Source organism: Pantherophis guttatus, chromosome 2, assembly GCF_059756535.1.
Source record: "Pantherophis guttatus breed Tessera chromosome 2, ASM5975653v1, whole genome shotgun sequence".
NCBI classification, from domain to species: Eukaryota; Metazoa; Chordata; class Lepidosauria; order Squamata; family Colubridae; genus Pantherophis; species Pantherophis guttatus.
In genome coordinates this window covers 90,704,015-90,726,772 of record NC_142064.1, presented here as the reverse complement: position 1 = coordinate 90,726,772, position 22,758 = coordinate 90,704,015, and the positions used below count along the sequence as shown (strand labels likewise).

General features: G+C 42.0%; 1 long non-coding RNA gene across 1 annotated transcript; it reads right to left on the bottom strand.

The window, feature by feature from the left end:
• Positions 1-1,142: 1,142 nt before the first annotated feature.
• On the bottom strand, positions 1,143-14,145 carry LOC117662014 (uncharacterized). Its single transcript, XR_004590240.3, has 2 exons — positions 13,972-14,145; positions 1,143-1,751 (listed from the first exon to the last, which is right to left on the bottom strand). It is a non-coding gene; the product is annotated as an uncharacterized LOC117662014 (long non-coding RNA).
• Positions 14,146-22,758: the final 8,613 nt, after the last annotated feature.

The window sequence follows — 22,758 nt, the reverse complement described above, 5'->3', positions numbered from 1 at the left end:
TTAAAAATGCAACTAGACCCTTTATTTAATATCTAAACTGGTGGTGCTATTGTAATTGATACCAATCCATGATTTAACTATGTTAAATATAGATAGTCCTCGACTTACAACAGTTCATTTAGTAAGCATTCAAAGTTACAACGGCACTGAAAAAAGTGACTTATGACCGTCCTTCAGACTTACAACCATTGCAGCATCCCAAAGGTGGCATATTGAAAATTCAGATGCTTGGCAACTGACTCATGTTTATGATGGTTGTCGTATCCTGGGAGGGTGGGGGGGTGTCACATGATCAGCTTTTGCGACCTTCTGACAAGCAAAGTCAATGGAGAAGCCAGATTCACTTAACAGCCATGTTACTAACTTAACAACTGCAGCGATTCACTTAACATCTGTGGCCAGATAGGTCATAAAATGGGGCAAAACTCACTTAACAAATGTCTCGCTTAGCAACAGAAGTTCTGGGCTCAATTGTGGTCATAAGTGGAATACTACCTGTAACTTTCTGTATCAGTTTCAATGGATGAGCTCAATTTCTAACAATACAGTATAATAGAGCAAGGGAAAAACCCTCTGGCCACAGTATGATTTTATAATATTTTTTGGTCACATTTCCCTATGCAGTACTTGCTTACGAACTAATCCCAAAAGCCCGCTCATTGTAGTGTTTCCTTGTAAAGGAGGTGCTGTAGCCTATTAATCACATTGGTGGTCTTTTATTGCATCTTTTCCAGCATCGTTTTACATGTACAAGTCGGATACCATCAATCCTGTTCTTTTGTTATTTTATTCTCGTTTAATAGCAATAGCATTTTGACTTATATACTGCTTCATAGTGCTTTTACAGCCCTCTCTAAGTGGTTTACAGAGTCAACCTATTGCCCCCAACAATCTGGGTTCTCATTTTACCAACCTCGGAAGGATGGAAGGCTGAGTCAACCTTGAGCCAGTAGAATCAAACTGCTGGCAGTCAGCAGAATTAGCCTGCAATACTGCATTCTAACCACTGCGCCACCACAGTTCTTTAACAACATTGGCTTTATTTGAATGAATCCCCATGCCATCCTCCTTGCCTATTGATGACAACCTGGAAGTAAAATTAATTCAGCCATTACAATTAAGCAATCGTACATAAGAAAAGCTTGAGTGGAGGTTTTTTTAATGTACCCTATTGGCTCCCTCTTCCTTTCTCATTCCACTTTTTCCAAATCTTGGCAACACTTCCCTGAGATTATAGCTGGAGTGTTTTTTCTCTGTTGTTTTACTTTCTGTTTTTCTTTTTGACACTGCTACTGGAAAGCTTTACGAAACAATGCCACTGGAGAAAAGGAAATTACTCCATGCTGTGGAACTTTTGCTACAACCTGATCTTAAGATATCAGTTGTGTGTTTTATTTCTCTCCTCCTGTTTCCTATAGCCACTTCACTTCATCCACACGTTCACTGTGCATTTTGTTTTTTCCTGCTGTCATTGAGCTTGTGCAAGTTGCCTCCCTCTGCATTTTTCCCATCCCAGAAGCCTGAAATATTGCTTCTGAATGGAAGCAGGTAATTGTGTGTTATCCCACTGATGGTAACGGAAGGCAGGCATGCTGGAATCCTGCTTGGAGTAATGTACTGATTAGAGAGAGCCATTCAGGTTGATTAAGTGGCCTTTTCATCGAAGCAAACGGCTATCTACTTCTTTCTCCAAAGCCACCTTCAGTGCTTCAGGCCGTCTTAGACTCATGCATAGGAACGGCAGAAGTGGCCTAGGGTTAGAAAAATAAATATTAATAGCTCTGGATGACTATTGTTGGATGAAAGAATAGGCTTAGCAAAAGAAGTTGCACTGGTGCTGCTTTTTGACCGAGGTTTCCAATGATGCAGCGAGAGATCTTTTTTAGATTTGGGACTGAATGATGTTAAAAGGCAGGTAGGGACTTGAAAAGGCTCTGAGTATTGCATTACTTTTGTCTCGAAGCATATAAATAGCTTGGGAATAAGGACAGTTTTCTCACAGACAAGAACAATACATTATTTTTTAAATAAAACAAAACAAAATAAAACAAAAGGCAATGGACAGCTCTAACCAAGAGCACCTCCAGGTAGCTCAAAATATATATTTTAATAACAATAAGACAAAGGAAATCACCAGCACCAAATGTGCCTTTGTGACAGTAGACTGTCTACGAATACCTCCAGGGTGGAAAAGATTGCTATCTTTCTACTGACACCAATATGGAATTGTTCTTACTATCATTAAGTCTCTTCTGATGTTCGCGTGAAATATGGCCTCCTTACCATCTCAGCTTGCAAGATCTAAATCTCTCCAGGGCAACAAAGAATAAGTCTTTGCTTCAGGTACTTAGAAACACGATCTTGGTCCCCATTACTTCCTCAAACTCTGTCGCTAATGATAAAACAAAGTCTTGGTAAATATTTTCTGAACTTTCCTTATGTCTGGTGAAAAAAACAAAATCAAAGCCCTATTGTAAGCATTCCCAAAACCAATTGGGAACAACATGCCCTTAAATCATAGTTGATATGCCAGGCATTTTTTTCCCTCATATTTTAGCGGTTTATATACTTTATGTTATCAAGAAAATACTGCAGCATACAGAAAATGTTTCATAAAAGAAATCTTGCATATCAATAGTGAAAGGAATACAAATGTAATTTTATTACCTGCAGACTTTGCATTTGTTAAACATTTGAGGCTTTTCAGACCTATCATAAAAATGAGTGCGGGGAAAGACAGACTGATCAAATAAATTCCTGAGTGTATCCCAACTTGAAACAGGGTAGGAACTACACAAATACAGGAGTTTTTAAGGATCCAAGGGCAGAAAAGGCACCTCAGCAAGAGATAAGCTTTTTGGACCTCCAGACCTTGAAAGTAGAAATTAATCATCCACAAGGCTTGGGTACCATTGAAGAAGCTCATTTCTGCTGTCCAGCAATTTGCTATGTTCTTGTATCCTTTTTTTGCATCAAGAGCATGTAATACTTTATAAAATGCATAGCCGACAAGAAAATAAGCATATTTCTGGACTGCACCACTTAGGCCTGTAAATACCTAATCAAACACTCTTGCACTAAGTAGACATACAAATGATGTTGCAGTGGTGGAATTCAATTTTTTTACTACCAGTTCTGTGGGCGTGGCTTGGTGGACGTGGCGTGGCTTGGTGGACGTGGCGTGGCTTGGTGGGCAGGGCAGGGGAAAGATACTGCAGAATCTCCATTCCCACCCCACTCCAGGAGAAGGATACTGCAAAATCCTCATTCCCTCCCCACTCCTGGGGCAAGGATATTGCAAAATCCCTATTCCCACCCCACTATGGGGCCAGCCAGAGGTGGTATTTGCCAGTTCTCCGAACTACTCAAAATTTCCGCTACTGGTTCTCCAGAACCTGTCAGAACCTGCTGAATAGCACCCCTGGGTGTTTGGGAAGGCAAATGAGGTCCAGGCAGAAGAAGAATGTCATGGCTTCAAAATCTAAAAAACTGGTTTGGACAAAACTCAGCAGCACTTTTTCATGCAGCTTTGATAAAAATAGGATCACCAACATGATCGCCAACATCCGATGATGGATATGGCACAAGAAGAAGAAGTAGTAGCAAGCCACGTTGCCATGCCACAGAAGATCAGGATGGCATGGAAAAGTAAATTTCAAACCATTATCCTTGATGTGCTAGTTTTCTTAACGTAAGGACTAAGTCTTTGGAAGAAAGACTATGCTTCCCTCTCAAAATACACAAAGTAAAGAAAACTGATAAAGCTGTAGATTAGGGAAATTGTGAGTTGGTGCTTTTATTTAGACTTAGAATAACTTTACTGTCACTTTAAATGTACACCAATGGGCATACATTAAAATGAAATTTCATTGCATACATAGGAGATCCAATTAGGCAGCAATCTTTTTCTTGACCCTCCCATTGTGTTGGATTATAAAAACAGTTTCCAGAATATTTGTGGATTATGAGGATTGTAGTTTGGGCTGAAGAAAAATAGGATGAATTTGAAAGAGGACTTAGAGACTGAATTAGTGATCAAATCAAGATTCAGAGTTTTTTAATCTGCTGGTATATAAAGTCCTGAACAACTTGGGAATATAGTATCTGACTTCCCAATATAAATCTGTGCAATTAAAATTGTTGATTAGATAGGTCTTTGTGGGTTATATCACAATTTGTGGGCTATTATTTTCAACTGATATGAACCTGTCTAGGATGGCACCCACACTTTAAATCAGGGGTCTCCAACCTTGGCAACTTTAGGCCTGGTAGACTTCAACTCCCAGAATTACCCAGCCAACTGGCTGGGGAATTCTGGGAGTTGAAGTCTGCCAGGCTTAAAATTGCCAAGATTGACAACTCCTGCTTTAAATGAACTTTCTCATGTGGGCCAGCAAAGGACCTGTTACTACCTCTTCCAGTCTGTTTTACTAAAATTTGATTTCAATAGGGTTGCACCTTTTGGTTTTCAATGCTTGGATATTCTAATTATTTAATTATATTTTCCCTATCAGAAAAAATATTTTGAATTTTCAGGGTTTACTGTACAAGCAGTCCTTGACTTACAACAATTCATTGTTGTAGGGGATATAGACATGGAACCCTTGTCATGGACTGACCACTCACTCCTTCGCCTAGATCTTCGAACCGCGACCCCTCGCCGCAGGGAGGCGGACCCAACTAGATGGATCCGCCCCAGGCGCCTGATGGATCCTGATAGGTTCCAGACGGAGCTTGGGCCATTTCCTGAGGATCTAGCACATGACTCGGCCAAGGACCTGGTAGCCGCCAGGGATCGGGCGGCTGGTGGGGCCTTGGACCGAGTTGTGCCTTTACGGCCTCTGACCCGATGCCGATCCCGGGTGGCTCCTTGGTTTACTGAGGAGCTGAGGGAAATGAAGCGCCGGAAAAGACGCCTGGAGAGCGGTTGGAGGGCCAGTCTCGCTGAATCTGATCGAACACTGGTAAGGTCGCATATTAAGGCCTACCTAGTGGCGATAAAGACAGCAAAGTCTAACTACTTTTCCGCCTCTATTGCATCATCAGGGAATCGTCCGGCCGCCCTGTTTAGGGTGACCTGCACCCTGCTCCATCTGGGAGTGCGGGAGGATCCCTTAGAAGGCAGGGCGGAGGATTTCGGACAATACCTGTATGACAAAATCGCTCAGATCCGGGGGGATTTGGACTCTGACTGGGTAGATCAGGGCAGGGTGACGAGGAACAGTCTTGAGAATGTTATCTGGGAGGAGTTTGATGCTGTGACTCCCGATGATGTGGACAGGATTTTGGGGAGACTTAGTGCGGCCACATGTTTACTGGACCCGTGTCCCTCCTGGTTGGTACTGGCTTCCCGGGAGGTTACACGAGGCTGGCTCCAGGGCGTCATTAATGCTTCGTTGAGTGAGGGTCACTTCCCCGCTGCCCTGAAAGAGGCGGTGGTGAGGCCTCTCCTCAAGAAGCCGTCCCTGGATCCAGCAATATTGGCTAACTATCGTCCTGTCTCCAACCTTCGCTTCATTGCGAAGGTTGTTGAGAGTGTGGTCGCGCAACAGTTTCCACAATTCCTGGAGGAAACATCCTATCTAGATCCGTTCCAGTCGGGTTTCAGGTCTGGGCACAGCACAGAAACGGCATTGGTTGCGTTGGTGGATGATCTCTGGAGGGCTCGGGACAGGGGTTATTCCTCTGTTCTGGTCCTATTAGATCTTTCAGCGGCTTTTGATACCATCGACCATGGTATCATGCTGCACCGGCTGGAAGAGTTGGGGGTGGGAGGCACTGTGTTGCGGTGGTTCTCCTCCTTTCTCTCCGACCGGTCGCAGTTTGTGTTGGCAGGGGGGCAGAGGTCGACCTCGAGGCCTCTCATTTGTGGAGTGCCGCAGGGATCGGTCCTCTTGCCCCTTCTGTTCAACATTTATGTGAAGCCGCTGGGCAAGATCATCCGTGGCTTTGGGGTGAGATACCACCAGTACGCTGATGACACCCAGCTGTACATCTCCACCCCAGGCCACCCCAACGATGCCCTTGAAGTGATGTCCCAGTGCCTGGAGGCTGTGCGGATCTGGATGGGGAGGAACAGGCTCAGGCTCAACCCTTCCAAGACTGAGTGGCTGTGGCTCCCGGCATCCCGATATAGTCAGTTGACTCCATCACTGACTATTGGGGGCGAGTCTTTGGCCCCCACTGAAAGGGCTCGCAATCTGGGAGTCCTCCTGGATAGGCAGCTGTCTTTGGAGGAACATCTGACGGCTGTTACCAGGGGGACCTTTTATCAGGTTCGCCTGATTCGCCAGTTGCGGCCCTTTCTTGATCGGGATTCCTTGTGCACAGTCACTCACGCCCTCGTCACCTCTCGCCTTGACTACTGCAATGCTCTCTACATGGGGCTCCCCTTGAAGAGCACCCGGAGGCTCCAGCTGGTCCAGAATGCAGCAGCGCGGGTAGTGATGGGAGCAACATGGCGCTCCCATGTAACACCGCTCCTGCGCGAGCTGCACTGGCTCCCGGTGGTCTTCCGGGTGCGCTTCAAGGTGTTGGTTATCACCTTTAAAGCGCTCCATGGCATAGGGCCTAGCTATCTCCGAGACTGCCTGCTGCTACCGATGACCTCCCATCGACCCGTGCGCTCCCACAGAGAGGGCCTCCTCAGGGTGCCATCAGCCAAACAATGTAGGCTGGTGGCCCCCAGGGGGAGGGCCTTCTCTGTGGGGGCTCCCACCCTCTGGAATCAGTTGCCCCCGGAGATAAGAAGAATCCAGGACCTCAATGCCTTCCGTCGTTCCCTGAAAACCCATCTTTTTCAGCAAGCCGGGTTGGCTTAAGAAGAAATTTTTAAATTCTTTTAATTAGTCTGTGATTCTTAACTTTCAGGCCAAAATTTATATATATATTTAAATGTTTTAATATTTGTATTCTATGTTTTTTATCTTGGCTGTACACCGCCCTGAGTCCTCAGGGAGAAGGGCGGTATATAAATTGGAAATTAAATTAAATTAAATTAAATTTAGTGGCCGTTCAAAATTACAGTGGCACCAAAAAATTTATGACTGTTTTTCACACATATGACTGTTGCGGCATCCCTATGGCCACATGATTAAAATTTGGCAACTGACTCATATTTATGACAGTTGCAGTGTCCTGGGATCATGTGATCCCCTTTTGCGACCACGTGACAAGCAAAGTCAATGGAGAAGCCAGATTCACTTAACAACATGTTACTAACTAAGCAACTGCAGTGATTCAACTTAACAACTATCCCAAAATGGGGCAAAACTTGCTTAAGTGCCTCAGTTACAATGGAAATGTTGGGGTCCATTGTGGTTGTAAGTCGAGGACTATCTCTAGTTGATTGTTACTGTGCACCATTCTGAGTTGTTGTTGTTTTTTATACAGAACTTGAGAATTCATTAAATAAATCAGTGGAATAATGGATGTGGACAGAAAAGCACGCTAGGTTGAACGTAATAATTTGCAGGAAGCAGGGGTGCTATTCAGCAGGTTCTGACAGGTTCTGAAGAACTGGTAGCAGAAATTTTGAGTAGTTCAGAGAACCGGCAAATACCATCTCTGGCTGGCCCCAGAATGGGGTGGGAATGGGGATTTTGCAATATCCTTCCCTCAGGAGTGAGGAAGGAATGGGGATTTTCCAGTATCCTTCCCCTGGAGTGGGGAGGGAATGGAGATTTTGCAGTATCCCTCCCCTGCCACGCCCACTAAGCCATGTCCACAGAACCAGTAGTAAAAAAAAATTGAATTCACCATTGGTTGGAAGGGTAGGGAAACACATAACCTGCTCACAAAGAAGTCATAGTGTCCTCCTCTAAAGTCAGTTGCATGTCCTGAACAGCAACTGGGACAGAACGTTCCAGCATGTCCTTTATTCACACCTATGATTAACATCTGAAGCCTTCTTTCTGTTTTACTTACATCCAGTAAGGAAAGTGGGAGAGTTGATAGCTATTCAGAAGCGTATCTTTCTTTCCCCCTAGTCCAGTTTAAGCAGGGGTGAAATCTACTTAGCTTCCCTACCAGTTTGGAAGTGCACGTGCCATGTGCATGTGCAAATCCTTCTGCGCATGCGCAGAGGGTAAAAAACAGGTTACTTCCTGCTTAAAACTAGGAAGTAACGATGACCGGGCGGGTAACCGGAGCCTCGCGCTGCTGTTGCTACCGGTTCTCCAAACCACCTGCTGCCATCGCTAACGGTTCGGTTGAACCAGTCCGAACCAGTAGCATTTCACCCCTGAGTTTAAGGATAAGCTGGTCCAATTGTAAAGTTCAGTCTTTCTGCAGTGCATTTCAACCAACGCTTGGTTGGGAAGATTTAATTTCCCAACCAAGCAGACATTTGCAAAGTAATCCACACTTCACTTGTAATTATCCTTCTGGGTAGGTCAGCATATGCTTAATACAAAATTACTACTGCTAGCAATGGTGGTGGAAGTAGTAGCAGTAACATCAGTGTCATTAAATAGTGTGGCGGACTATTATTCAAGTCAAGGGTGTAGATATTTTATGACGTACATCTAGCTAATAAGTTTGCATTGCAATCTCTACCAGTTCCACAAGATATGGAGGCAGCTTTGCACCACACAATTACTAGCAGTGCGATTTTATTTTTGATCATTGTCGTCTCACACCCCACTTTGCACAAACCCTGGATGGGATATAGAGAGGTGACTCATTTTAGCCACACAACAACCCTATGATTAAAGCTAGGCTGAATGATTAAGGGGTGAATCAAGACTTCATTAATATTGCCAAGAGGGACACACCATCCAGTCAGAGCTGAAGAAGCTTCTTGGATGAGAAGCGAAATGTCTTCAAAGAAAAACCAGAAAGTCCAGGTGCCTCTTGAAAAAGCACCTTTGGGACAACTATGATCTGAATGACTGAGAATCTCCATAGACAAGTGAGACATAAGTCACTTAAAACCCTTTGCCTTCCCCTGGGACTAAAACAAAGGCCATTTCCACGTAAGGCTTTGGCAGCACACACACATACACAAACACAAACACACACTACAATTGACGCTTGAGAAATCGGAGAGCAGAGCTCCCAGACTGTCTCTGTTCCCATCAAAATGTAGTTCTACAGCTAGTCCTTGACTTACAATCACAACTGAGACCTACATTTCTGTTGCTAAGGGAAACGTTTCTTAAGTGAATTTCTGCTCCATTTTACGATCTTTTTTTTGCCACAGTTGTTAAGTGAACTGCTGCAATTGTTAAGTTAGTAACATTGTTGTTAAGTGAACCCGGCTTCCCCATTGACTTTGCTTGTCGGAAGTCGCAAAAGGTGATCACATGACCCTGGGACACTGCAATCGTCGTAAATATGAGACAATTGCCAACTGTCTAAATTTTGATTATGTGACCATGGGGATGCAGCAAAGGTTGTAAGTGTGAAAAATGTTAATAAGTCACTTTTTTTTATTGCTGTTATAACTTCGAATGGTAACTAAATGAAAGGTTGTAAGTCAAGAAGTCGTATTTTTGATCCTCCATTTAGATAGCCATGAGGGTTATCCTAGACAGCCATTTAGTCTCCCTGCTTGGGCAGAGGGTTGGACTAGATGACCTACAAGGTCCCTTCTAAGTCTGTTAATCTGTTAAATCACATCTTGACAGTTTACCAAAGAGACAAAGAAACAGAGAGCAGGGTGGCTGGTTCCAGGTTACTTCTTGCGTTTTGGAACCAATCAGGGGAGGCAGGGGGCACAACAGAGGCATCCATAGCAGGGTAGTAAAAATTTTTACTACTGGTTCTATGGGCCTGGCTTATTTTGTGGGCGTGGCTTGATGGTCATGTGACAATTCTTTAGGATTTAGCAGAGGTACTGGTTTACCAGGCTTTTAACTTCTTGCAGAGCTGTACCGGTCTACTCATTTGTTTTTGGAGGCACTGGTCTACCACTGCACTGCCTTTTAACACTGATCAGCTGTAGGGCGGCTCTTTGAAGCCCCGCGGCAAGAGTTTAAACAGTTTTTTTTTCTTTTTGCCGATCAGCTGGGACTCAGGAGGCAGCAATAGATTGGGGTTGGGGCCAAATAAAAGGTAAGAATAATGCGGGGGGGGGCAAGAGGGCCCAGCTCCCGAACAAAGAGAACTGGTTCGGTGACGTCATATCGTCATATGGCCAACTCTCTGCAGCCAACTCTCCTCAGCCAACTCGCCGGGGGACTACTCATCATGGCCAATTCGCTATGGAATAACTCACCACAGGTCAATTCAAGGATTCAATTTAATCATTTAAAATAATTTATTTATTTTTTTAAAAAATTGTCATTCACATTTTATTTTGTCCCTCCTTTGGCATCTACTTTTAATTATTCTATTCCACTATTTCTTAGGTATTAGTGTAACACTTGTCCTGCAATGAGTTGTCCTGCAGCGAGTTGGCCATGGCGAGTTGGCTGTGGTGAATTGTCCTTGACCCAACCTGGTGAAAAGTCTAATCCCCACTTGGAAGCCTAACACTGCAAAGTGTTGGGAGAGAAGTGATATAATGTATCATGATGCAAATCTCATGAGTTCCCTCTAACATCAGGGTACAAATGGAAAGGTGGAGTTTTTGTTGTGACATCACAGCAAAAGCCTTGTAGTTTTGCATCATCATGGCTAGCTGTGGAGACCAATGCTGCCATGAGTAATTTTTTTTGTTACATCCCCTGTCAATACCGGTCAGTAAAGAGGACTGTGAAAATATCTACAGACGCCTCACATCCTAGATATCACTTGTTTCAACTTCTATCCTCAAAACGACATTATAGCGCATTGCACACCAGAACAACTAGACACAAGGACAGGTTTTTTTCCCACATGCCATCACTCTGCTAAACAACTAATTCCTACAACACTGTCAAGCTATTTACTAAGGCTGTATTACTATCATTCTTCTCATCCTTCCTATTACCTATCTCCTTCTACTTATGACTATTGTTAGGAATATGATGAGTGCCTAACCTGTTGGGTTGGCAATATATAAACCATCAATGTATGTTTGCAGTATATTGAAACTGTTTACTGTGTATGATTAATACGACTGGTATGAAGACTTTGTTTATTTGTTTATACTGTGCTTTATTTTTCCTGAATATAAACTATAACACTACTCAGTGTATTTGTCTGGTGACTGTGCTTATTCATAACTACTCTCAATCGCTTTCATGTGCACACCCTTGCTACTCAAGGGTTATTCCTTAACAACTAGCCTTGGTAGCGCAGTGGACTAAAATGCTGTTAAGTAGCACTTAGCTGCCAGCTGCCTGCAATTACTGCCAGTTCAAATCTCACCAGGCTCAAAGTTGACTCAGCCTTCCATCCTTCCGAGGTAGGTAAAAATGAGGACCCGGATTGTGGGGACAATAAGCTGACTTTGTATAAAAAAGAACACCGCTTGGGGGGGCCAAAAGCCCTACTAAGCAGGTATATACAAAAGTATGAAGGCTATTGCTTAACGCATTGTAAGCCGTCCTGAGTCTCCGGAGAAGGGCGGCATATAAATTGAACCAATAAATAAATAAATAAATTATAACCTTGTTGCTTGTATCTTTACGATTATATTCTTTTATTTTGTTTCCTAGTATGATTTTGATTCCTTATTTAGTATCTTATGACTATCACTAAGAGTTGTATCATATGATTCTTGATGAATGCATTTTTAGGTACACTGAGAGCGTATGCACCGAAGACAAATTCCTTGTGTGTCCAATCACACTTGGCCAATAAAGAATTCTATGAAGAATATAGAATTCTAAATACTAATGTTCTCAGATCCACACAGATGCAGACAAAGAGAAGAAAGGCCTTTGCTTAATTGGTAGAGGAAAAAATTAAGCTAAATTGAAATGAACTGAATTCTTGTCATAAGCTGAAACGGGTCCTGTGGGCTGCTTCAGACCTTAGAGCAGAAATCTGCAGTCAGTGGCAGAAGAGCTCAAAACACCCTCTGAAATCTCTGCATCTACGAGGAATTGGTGGATTGGAACTGATAATTCCATGACATTGCATTGTGACAGATCTGTGCTTGCAGAAACAAGTCTATGATTGCATACTAAACTAAAGTGTGCCCCAGTCTTCATAGGTTAATTAAGTGAGGCAAGAAAGATTTCTCCCTCTTTGCTCTACCAACACGCAACAGGATGTGGATACAAGACATGATCTCGCTTCTTGAGATATGTACTTACTACTCTAATTGTGTACATTTATAACATCTACTCAGATGTAAAGATTACTACTAAACGAGCATAAATAAGGACGGCTATCTTATTTATAATATGATACTACAGTACATTTCTCTTCAGCCAGGATTTCTAAATTGGCTGCCCTTGCTATTTCTGCTTATGTTTAAAAGCCATTTAAAATGTTTAAATTTTAGCAATAGCACTTAGATCTTTATACCACTTCATGGTGCTTTACAGCCCTCTCTAAGCGGTTTATAAAGTCAGCATATTGGCTCCAACAATCTGGGTCCTCATTTTACCGACCTCGGAAGGATGGAAGGCTGAGTCAACCTTTAGTCCCGTCAAACTTCAGGCTGTGGGCAGAAGTAGGCTGCAATTATTGCATTCTAACCACTGTGCCACCTCAAATTAGGTTTTAACCATTTAAAAACTATGTTTTAGCTCTTCTGTATTTGTCATATATGTCTGGGAAAGGCATGGGACACCTGAAATAGCAATTAATATAACTCAGTGCCATTGATTGTGATCTGTACATTTAAGCAGATGTTGAAAAAGGAATCTGAACCACCAGGAAAGCCGAAAACTATGAAGAATTTTCTGTGTCATCTGCCATCTGGATTTTTGCAGCCTAGATCTGGTAGCCTTCTCTATCCAAGCATTGGGTTTAATTCAAGTGTTTGGATTAACTTCGGATTCAACTTGAAGGAACCAAGTATTTTGGAGAGTGCCTATGTCCTCCTCTCTTATGACATTCACTAGTTCAGATATGTAAGAAAAAGTCACAAAGAAAAATCCTTTCTAAACATGGGGACACAAGGGCAAAGATGACAGAAAGCAGCAAATAATGATCAGATAGAGATGCATTAAGCAGTATGTGATATGATTTTCTTTTGGCCCTTTAGACTGGTTTGTTGTCCTCAAGAGTGATGGAAGAGGATGCCCAGTCCAGGGGTGAAATCCAGCAGGTTCTGACAGGTTCTGGAGAACCGGTAGTGGAAATTTTGAGTAGTTTGGAGAACCGCGCAAATACCACCTCTGGCTGGCCCCAGAGTGGAGTGGGAATGGGGATTTTGCAGTATCCTTCCCCTGGAGTGCGGTGGGAATGGAGATTTTGTAGTATCCTTCCCTTGCCACATCCACCAAGCCACGCCCACCAAGCCACACCAGGCCCACCAAGCCACACTCACAGAATTGGTAGTAAAAAAAATTGGATTTCATCACTGATCCAGTCCTCAAAGTTAAGTATCAGCTGTCAAGTGTGGTCAATTGCTATATCTGGATTTCACAATCTATACATGCCTCAGAGAACAACATGTGATCTGTTGTTGCATGAATCCAGTTTTTATATTTGCAAACCATAGTTTATACAGTTCAACTATATAAACCATAGTTTATCTAGATAAACATGTTATGGGATTTCCTGACTAAAATGTACTTCTTGCCCACTAGTCCTAAACTGCTTGTTTTTTCAAAGTAAATATATATGTGTATCTATATCTATATCAAAGCAGTTTTCTTGGCATGATGTGATTTCTCATTGCCTTCTTCCAGAGTACTGTTTCAATTTTCCAAATTAACCGACAGTCTTGAGCTTCTCAGATAAAACCACGTCAAATACTAAGCAAAGATGAACCTGTTTAGTTTCCAAACCAGCCATATACCTGGACAATGATTGAGAAAGAATAAGTTTGCAATAATAGAAACATCTCCTACATTTAGTTTTCACATCACCAAAAGAGATTTCTAAGTTTCATGTTAACCCTCCAAATGTGAATAAATGCCTTACTGGCTTGGTGAATCTTCTCATCAGGAAAGCTGAAATGTCACTAAGTGATGTGCCAACTTTGCTTATTCATCCTAATGGGCTGTTAATTGCAGAGGTTCATTAAAAACACTTGGGTGTCAACTGGCTAACAAGAAACAAGAGTAATATGATTCCATAATGAGGATGCTGAGATATGTCTGTTACTGTAGGCATTAGAGTTGCCTGTAGTAACAGGCAACTCTAATGTCTGTTACAGAACAATCCAGCTAAGGTTAGGGATTTTTTTTTTTTTTTAAAGCCCCAATGCCTTCAAGAGAAAGTTTGTATTTAAAACTTTTGCTTGAAAGTGGTGGGAATTAAATGAGTTCAACTTTAACTGACTATTTGTTTCACATGTCTCTTCCCCTTTCATCAAACAACAGTACAACAAAACTGTAGGAGAAGGAGTGACAAAAATTAGGGGTGAAGTCTGCTTGTGGCTATGTAGGGATTCCAGGCTGACCCCTCCTTTATCTCTTCCCCCAGGTTCTAACACTTCTCCTCCTACAAAAACCTTTTTACCTATATAATGGTCCCTAACCATTAGGGGATTGGTGAACCCACATGCAATTTGTAGAGATTGTTGGGGGCTTCTAAAATGTGGAGAGGGGTTTGCCCTTTCACAAAATGGTTAATGTGAGAGATATTAGGAGTTACAAAGCACCGATTTGCCAGAATGTTATCTATTGCAACATTCCCTTTTATATGACACTGTAGGAAGCCCCCCCACCCGAATGAAATATTTTGGGAAATATTAAAAAAGCAGGATAAAATATTTACCCTAAAGGAGAAATTAAAAAAAAAACTTAAGGGAGGCAGAAACCAGCCCCAGTTTTCCTGTCCCAAGCAGAAACTGAGGAGGCCAGCTTTTAAAAATGCAGATTTGGTAATCCACTCAGAAAGACTGGTGTAGGAAGTTAGCACCCACCCCTCTCCTAGAAAAATGAAATATTCTAGGAAATATTAAAAAGGGAGCATGTTATATTTTCCTTAAAGGAGAAACATGTTTCTAAAGACATAAACTCAGAGCTTCAGCTCCCTGCCCCCCGCCCCAACAGCAGATATTTTGGTGCCAACCTATCTACAAGACAAAGGCTGGGCCAGTTTATCTACAAAACAAAAGACATGGCCTTCAGGACATGATAGGATTAGCCCTCACTCAAGATCCATACCAGGACAAAGCCATTAAGCCATAATAGGAATTGCCCAAAGCCCCATCATCACCCAGCAAGTTTCAACCAGGCCTGGGACTCAAGACAACCTACAAAATTATCCCTGCATGGCCCCATGGGAGTCTGACAACCAATCAGAGTACATTTCTTAGACAGGAACAGGAAGCTCCAAGCTGGGGCCCAAGAGAGGGTATAAATCTCTCTCCCTCTCTCACCCATGTGCTCTTTTTGCCCAGGACCTCAAACCATGTGGTCCTGTCCACCATTAAACCATCTTTCCAAGCAGTCTCCATGTTTCCAGTGTCTTTCTTCCCATTTGGAACTGAACCCAGCTGGACATTTCTTCCAACACTGGGTCAAGACAGAAACTCGGATAAGCAACAAACAAAAGGTTGACAAAATTAGCTCAGACAAGCACCTAGGATTTGCATTTCCCCTTTTGCCTATAGAGCCAGCCATGACCCCATAGGAATCTGACAGCAGCCAATAGAATATTAAAGGACATGTTCTTGCATAGGAAGAGGAAGCTCAGATACAAAGGCCAAAGAAGGTATAAAACCCACCCACTCTCAACTCCCATTTGTCAGCTGCCCAGAATCACATGTGGTTGGTGGTTCTGCTTCATCAATAAAGGGAACCTTTCTTTCCAATCAGCCTCCATTTTATTTCCAGTGCCTTTCTCCCGGCTTGGAACTGGACCTGGGTATTTCTTCCAACAACACTATTACCCCTGTTTACATTTTTTTTTCCTTTTTGCAAGTGGGCCTAACAAAACTTCATTTTGTTTCCTTTTTTAGGCGTGTGTGTGTCTGTGTGCTTTGAAGCTCAAAGCATTCTTGCAAATGAAGATGAAGTCGGAGACCAGTGCTGTGCATTGTGGCTGTGCCTACATGAATAGAATGCTTTTAAACTGGGAGGAATGAAGAGCGAGACACAGTGCAAGGGGACAAACACATGGATGCCTTGAAAACTCCGTCGGTTGCGGGAACCAGAGTTTTATACAAAGAAGATTAAGAGAAGAAAGGAAGCTTGGGAGAGAAAAGAGAAAGATTGGTAGCATCCTATGAAAAGCATCAGAGAGTTCTGATATTTTTTTTTTTCAATTGTGTTGCTGGAGAAAACGGATGAGAATAACTTGATCCCAGGGAGAACAAGCCAGGCTGCTCGCTGAAAGCACTAAAGCTAAAGTTTAAAAATACTGGATACATAGTTCAAAGGCAAGAAGCATTGGAGGAGACTCTGGAGAAGTTCCTGGTGATACCTGGCTTTTCTGTAATCTGAACATTTCTGGGCTTCTTGATCTTTTTTTTAAAAAAGCACAGTCTCTCTTTCTTTCTTTCTCCTCGCCCCCCCCCCACCCCGCCAAATGCTTCACATAAGTGATATGCACTTAGAACGAAACTGTTCTGAATCAAGGAATTGTTTTCAGGACCACAATTGACGACACCATCCCTTTCAGACCAAAATCCAGACCTAACACACCTCTCCCTTAAAGTTTTTTTGTTTCAGCAATATAACATTGGAGTTTGTCCTTATGCTATTGCTAAAATAAAACCATTGGAACTCAGTAACCCACTATTTAATTGCTAAATACTCAGAAATCTATCTGTAGATTCCTACAATGATGTAGACGAGAAAGGGAAAAAGATCTTTTCAAAGCCGACATAATAGACTTTAAAACATGGGACAGAATGACCCATTTTGCAGTTAAGAATGTGTGTCAGCCAAAGTGTAAAAGTCCAAAGTTTAAAAATGTCCATCTGACTAGGAGAGAATTATGCATGATTCTGTTTCTTTCTTCAGTCCTACCAGTGTGGCTCCAAAGTCTCCAGCACTGATTACTTCTTCTCCAAAGTATACAGAGACAGGGAACAAGGCTACGGGAAGAGGAATCTTATCTGAGAATTCAACATTAGTTGATCAATGCTGAAGTGAACTCAGCAACTTAAATGTAGATAAGACTCCTGATCTGTTTCCACTACTAGTTCTTCCGTAAGGATATCTACCGATATCTTCCGTATATCTACCAAATCAGTAATCCACAAGTAGACAGTTCACAGACAGGCTATTAATCAGACAACAGTCAGATCTGATTTTTGGATGTTGGGAAGAATTTTGCCCCAAGTATTTTTTTCCTTCTCACTTAAAAACATTCTTGCTCTGATGCAACTTTATCTGACCTGAAATTTATAGGGATGGTTGACTATAGCCCATCATGCCCACATAGTCATGTTATGCTGGGAGGATGATGGGACAAATAGCCATGGCATGTGGGTAGCCAAAAAGTAGAAAAGACTGTCACAAAATGTATTTTCTAAAACTTTCTGCTCAGCAATATTTGACAACCTTGAGCCCGAATCTGTTCCTTGGAAGTAAATTTTACTCTACATTAGGGATGTCAAACTCACGGCCCACAGGCCGGATGCATCACACGCTGGCTATGCCCACCCCCGGTTTAGCGAAGGGGAAAAAAGTCATGATACGTCAGTAGTTGTAGTAATTTTATACACAATATTGGACTGAAACATATATTATTACATCTCCCCAGGACACAGATGATGCCAGCCTGCTGGACTTTCATAAACCTGATTTTCCCCTATTGGACCTGGGAGTTAAGTAAGGGATTAAGGCAGTGGTGGGTTTCAAACTTTTTTACTACCAGTTCTGTGGGTGTGGCTTGGTGGGCATGGCTTGGTGGGCGTGGCAGGGGAAGGATACTGTTTTGTTTTTGTTTTTTATTTATATGCCGCCCTTCTCCAGAGACTCAGGGCGGCTTACAATGCGTTAAGCAATAGCCTTCATACTTTTGTATATTTATACAAAGTCAGCTTATTGCCCCCACAAACTGGATCCTCATTTTACCTACCTTAGAAAGGATGGAAGGCTGAGTCAATCTTGAGCCTGGTGAGATTTTAACTTGCAGTAATTGCAGGCAGCTGGTGCACTGTAACAGTGCTTAATTAGCTACGCCACCAAGGCTGTTAAATCTTCATTCCCACCCCACCCCAGGGGAAGGTTACTGCAAAATCCAAATTTCTTCCCGATCACCTGGGACTTGGGAGACAGAGAATAGATGGGGGCAGGGCCAGTCAGAGGTGGTATTTGCTGGTTCTCCAAACTACTCAAAATTTCCACTTCCAGTTCTCGAGAACTGGTCAGAACCTGCTGAAACCCACCTTTGGGTTAAGGTGTTTAATTTTAGGGACAACTACATGCACTTGGCCCTTCACTTTCATTCTCTTGCCCAAATAACTTTGATTTCATATAAAATGAACGTGGTTTTGGGATTATTCTGATTTGGTTACCGTTTTTTATATGTTCAAAATTATGCTTTCAATTCTAGTTCCTTTATGCTTTATTTGGAAAGTTAGTGGCCTTGAAAAAATGTGTGCTGCAGTTGTTAAACAATGTTTGTAGGAAGCACATTTGTGTAAAAAAAGTTGAGATGTGGAAATTAAGTGTTATCTACACCCAGCAAACCATTCTGAAAAATAAGAAGAGGCCAAGGTTGAACTCTTTGGAAAGACAATGAACAGGATCTTTGCAGTTGGATGTGAAGAGACCTTCTTTTCCATGGGGCAACATTGAGGCCTCCTTGGCAAGGTCGGCAGTTCGAATCCCTAGTACAGGTTTCCTGCGTAAGCAGGGCGTTGGACTAGATGACCTCCAAAGTCCCTTCCAACTCTGTTACTGTTACTGTTACCTTCCAGGGGTCAACAGAGCACAATTTTACTCTTTTTGACTCCCTTTTCCCTCTGGCGAAGAGCTTCATAATTTGCCTGCTAGCATTCACTTTGGAGAAGCGCAATTTAAACCATAGCTATCTATCAGTTTGCTTTATAAGGAATCTGGCAGATACCAAAGTAGATATCCATGAACACAGATGTTATGCATTTCAAACATAGTCAATTCTCTTTCATATACAAGAAAAAAAAAGGAAGGATGCTTATGGATATGCTGTCATATCCAAAATCCCTTCTTTGGCTGGTAGATCCTTTACAAGATTCAATCTCTTCCTCATGACAGTTCAGCTCTGCTGAAGTTTGTAAAATGCAGGAAAATGTTCAAAAGTCTTCCTGATGAAGCAATTATGTTTGTGAATGAGAAACCTGAGCCACACCGCAAAAATTAGGGCAGAAGATGGAAATGAGGTTGGCCACGAAAAAACTATATTTAGTCTAATGTTACTCTAATGTAATTCAGCTTGAATTGAATTGTTTTATTTTAAGTGTATTTAAATCTAAATCAATTTAATAAAACATTAAAGGTAATATATTAATTTTAACCTCCCGCTTCTCTATGTGTATATGTACATACATATATATGTATACCTCAGTGGTGAAATCCAAATTTTTTTACTACCAGTTCTGTGGGTGTGGCTTGGTGGGCATGGCAGGGGAAGGATACTGCAAAATCTCCATTCCGATCCCACTCTGAGGCCAGCCAGAGGTGGTATTTTCTGATTCTCTGAACTACTCAAAATTTCCGCTACTGGTTCTCCAGAACCTGCTGGATTTCACCCCTGGTATACCTATACTATACCTATACATATAGATGAAATATAACTAGACACAAGAACAGTTTTTTCCTGAGCGCCATCACTCTGCTAAACAAATAATTCCCTCAACACTGTCAAACTATTTACTAAGTCTGCACTACTATTATTATTCTCATCGTTCCCACCATCCATCTCCTCCCACTTATGACTGTATGACTGTAACATTGCTGGTATCCCTACGATTTATATTGATATTGTTTCCTGATTGCTTATTTGTAACCTATGACTATCATTAATTGTTGTACTTTATGATTCTTGATGAATGTATCTTTTATTTTATGTACACTGAGAGCATATGCACCAAAACAAATTCCTTGTGTGTCCAATCACACTTGGCCAATAAAAAATTCTATTCTATTCTATTCTATTCTATTCTATTCTATTCTATTCTATTCTATTCTATTCTATTCTGTGGGGTCCTTGTGTTCTCTGAGCTTGGTTGTTTGCTTGCAGACATTTCATTACCCAACTAGGTCACAACATGAGTGTAGTGTTTGCTCCCTGTTTATATTCAGTAGCTTGCCTTGCCAGTTTTGGTGAGGGTGTTTCTCCTTTGACTAGAGTATTGTTTTATGCTTGATTATTTATCTGGTTTTAATCCCTGCTTATCTGGGTGTTGGTTGCTGGAAGAGATGTGTTGTGGCCTTTTAGTTTTCCTTTATATTTTTTATTCTGTTCCGTTCCGTTCCATTCCGTATTTAAAATCTTCCCCACTTTTATAAGTCAGAATTTTCAACTTTTGGAAAAGCTCCAGCAACTGTCTTTACAACTTGGGGAGGCATTTGTGAACCTGGAGCTTCCAATCCCTGCATTCCTGATGCAAGAGAATCAGTGTTAATTTGCCAAAGTAGGCAGTTGACCTCTGGCAGAGTCCAAGGAGGAACTTCCTGAATCAAAAGAGTCTTGCCAGGAATTCAGTTTACTAGCTAATTTGGGAGAGTAAGGGCTAAGAGAAATGGAATCAAAATGGACACACTGAAACGTGAAAGGTTACAATGAAAAGAATATTCTTTCAGATGCAGAAAAAGAAAACCTTGCCCATTTCCAGATCTCTGACCCTTAATAGGCACCCATTTTTTTTCAGGCACCACTTGTTTTCAGAGAGAACATGGAAGTGATGATAGTCTCATTATTTCTACATGTCACTTTACATTCAGGAAACAACGCTGTTTAATCAGTGGTGAAATCCAAATTTTTTTACTACCGGTTCTTTGGGTGTGGTGTGGCTTGGTGGGCGTGGCTTGGTGGGTGTGGCAGGGGAAGGATACTGCAAAATCCCCATTCCCTCCCCACTCCTGGGGGAAGGATATTGCAAAATCTCCATTCCCACCACACTCTGAGGCCAGCCAGAGGTGGTATTTGCCGGTTCTCCGAACTACTCAAAATTTCCACTACCGGTTCTCCAGAACCTGTCAGAACCTGCTGGATTTCACCTCTGTGTTTAATGACACCAGCCTTCTCAACCTGGAACCCTCTAGATATATAAGATTACAGCTCTCAGAATTCTCAGCCCCACCTGTACGAATTTGCATCAGATGCCATGACGTCATTACTTAAGCACCCCATTTACTCAAGGACATAAAGATCACAAGTTTTGATATAAATTATACTTTTTAAAATTTATTATTTTATCATTTATAAAGTAGTGACTAAAAAGCAGAACAAAATGCAAAGATGAAAATACAGGTAGTCCTTCATTTATGACCACAATTGAGCCCAAACTTTATGTGGCTAAAGTGAGATATGTGTTAAGTGAGCTTTGCCCCCATTTTATGACCTTTCTTGCCACAGTTGTTAAGTGAATCCTTGCAGTTGTTAAGCTAGTAACCCAGTTGTTAAGTGACTCTGGCTTCCTCGTTGACTTTGCTTGTTAGAAGGTTGCAAAAGCTGATCCTATGACTCTGGGACACTGCAACCGTCATAAATATGAATCAGTTTCCAAGCATCCAAATTTTGATCGGGTGACCATGGGGGATGCTGCAATGGTGGTAAATGTGAAAAATGGCCATAAGTCACTTTTTTCAATGCCACTAAACGAACTGTTGTAAGTTGAGGCCTACCTGTAACTACATTGTTAAAGAAAATTTAAAAACACATAAAAAGTATGATTGGTGCTTAATAATGGATGTGGTTGACTGTTATCTGCATCTAATGTTATTTCATCATTTCTCCATCATTAATTCCCTACCCACGATTGGGCCGATTGCAAATTCCATATTTTGCTCCTTGTACCTATCTTCTAATCTACTTGTCATGTCAGACCTGTGATGGGCATTATTTTGTGTGAACCCTTCTACCCTGATTTTCCACAACATCACAAAGCAACCAACTACATTATGACATGATGTGTATGACCCAGATGGTCCTTGACACTTGCTTTAATAATGGCAAAGAGATGAAGGGTTAAGCTGATGTTTGCAATATTAAAATGTGCTGAAGAAGCTTCTTTCCCTAACTAAGGAAATCAGTTTCTGGAATCTAAAGAGAGTGAAATAATTTGCCTGGCAAATGCTAGAGGAGCTACAGACTACTCAGAAGACCTAAAGGTTCTAATAAGGAACTTAGGCTTGTTCGTCTTTTAAATGAGCCCGTTTGGAAAACTAGTTCCCATGTTAACTATAACTTCAACTTGAATGAGGAAATGATATTTTCTATTTGCCTGAGACAGGACTGGAACATCTGTATACATCCTTGAGATGAAGACAGAAATATACAGATAGACAGACATCACTATCAGCTGATATTTCTCCTTTCCACTTGCAGGTTCACCTTTGATTTTATATGGTATAGATTCTTTTTGGAAAGTTAGAGGTTTTGGGCATTTAGGCAGGGGTGAAATCCAGCAGGTTCTGACAAGTTCTAGAGAACTGGTAGTGAAAATTTTGAGCAGTTTGGAGAATCGGCAAATACCACCTCTGGCTGGCCCCAGAGTGGGGTGGGAATGGAGATTTTGCAATATCCTTCCCTCAGGAGTGAGGAGGGAATGGGGATTTTGCAGTATCCTTCCCCTGGAGTGGGGAGGGAATGGAGATTTTGCAG